Here is a 1,767-nt window from a genome sequence, read left to right on the forward strand (position 1 = left end):
CTGGTATATGTTCATGGTTAACAAAGCCTAACATTGTAAAAATGTCAAAATTACCCACAGCAATCAATGAATACAGTGCCATCCAATGCAGATCTCATCCCCATTGTATAAAGAAATGAAACTAATAACTTTTATGTGGAGAAGGGAAAGACCCAGAACACACAAAGATTTTTTAAAGAAATTTTCTTTCTTCTTGTTTTCAAAATCTATTACACGGCCAAAGTAGTCAAACAGCCTGATACTAGTACAATAATAGGTACATAATCAATGGAACTAAATAGAAAAACCATAAATAAATCCACATACAGACAGCTAATCACTGTCAAAGTTGTAAAATATTAAATGGGAAAGAGACTGTCACTTAAACAAATGGTAAATTGGATCTCCCACAGCAGAAAAATGACACAGGCCTATTCCTCACCCCATGTATAAAACTAACTCAAGATAAGTCAAAGACCTAAATTTAAATGCCTATAAAAATGATCAATTTAAAAATTTAAGGGTCCTACATAAGAACATAGGTATACTATCAAATATAATGAAGGAAGAACATGAAGCAGAAGGTGATATAGATGCCTGGAACCTAGTAAAACTATTTGATGCATCAAAAGACTTCACACACACACACACACACACACACACACACACACACAAGACTTCACCAAAAAAGTAAAAGAGAACCCATGGATTGGGAGAAAATCTTTAGCAATGACACCAGAGACAAGGGGTCATTGTCCAGCCACAGAAAGTTATAATGCCACCAAAAGAAACAATCCAGTTGAAAAGTGGGCCAAGGCTCTACTCAAGTACTCCCTCAATGCAAGAATACTTTGTTCTAATAACCTGGCATTCCGTGATGCTCACCTTCCTGACATGATTGTTGAAGACAAAATAGGTGCATAAGCAAATGTGGTGAAGAAAGCTGATGGTGCCTAGCAATCAAAAGATATAGCATCTGGGTTCTTAATGTCTTGAAGATAAACAAGAGGCCATATAGCTGAGAAGCAACAAAGTCCACATGGATGAAGCACACCAGCCTATGTGATCATGAGGTGTCGATGGGATCAGGTATCAGGCATCAAAAACCAAGAACAAAAAATCATGTCAATGTGAATGAGAGGGATTGTGGAGCGGAGACTCAAAGTTCATCTGTAGACAATTTGACATCCCCTTACAGAAGGATCACAAGGAAGAGGTGAGCCAGTCAGGGTGCAGTATAGCATCAATGAAACATACAACTTTCCTCTGGTTGTTTCATGTTTTCTTCCCCCCCCCCGCCCCCAAACTATCATGACCTCAATTCTACCTTACATGTACACTGGTACAGATAAGAGCTTGAAACACAGGGAGTCCAGGACAGATAAACCCCTTAGGACCAATAATGAGAGAAGTGAAATCAGGTGGGTAAGGGGAAGGTGGGGGGAGAAAGGGAAAGCAGATCAAAATGATCTACATATAACCCCCTCCCAGGGGGACAGACAACTGAAAAGTGGGCAAAGGGAGACATTAGTCAGTGTAAGACATGAAAAAATAATAGTAATTTATAAATTGTTAAGGGTTCATGGGGTAGGAAAGATGGGGGAGGTTTGGGGGGGAAATGAGCTGATACCAAGGGCTCAGGTAGAAAGAAAACCTTTTGAAAATGATGATGGCAACATATGTACAAATGTGCTTGACACAATGTATGGATGCATGGATTGTGATAAGAGTTGTACGAGCCCCCAATAAAATGATAACAAACAAACAAAACAAAACAGAAAAGTGGCC

The sequence above is a fragment of the Echinops telfairi genome, unplaced genomic scaffold (assembly GCF_000313985.2).
Source record: "Echinops telfairi isolate 266 unplaced genomic scaffold, ASM31398v2 ScPeMD7_7469;HRSCAF=8507_0, whole genome shotgun sequence".
Taxonomy (NCBI): Eukaryota; Metazoa; Chordata; class Mammalia; order Afrosoricida; family Tenrecidae; genus Echinops; species Echinops telfairi.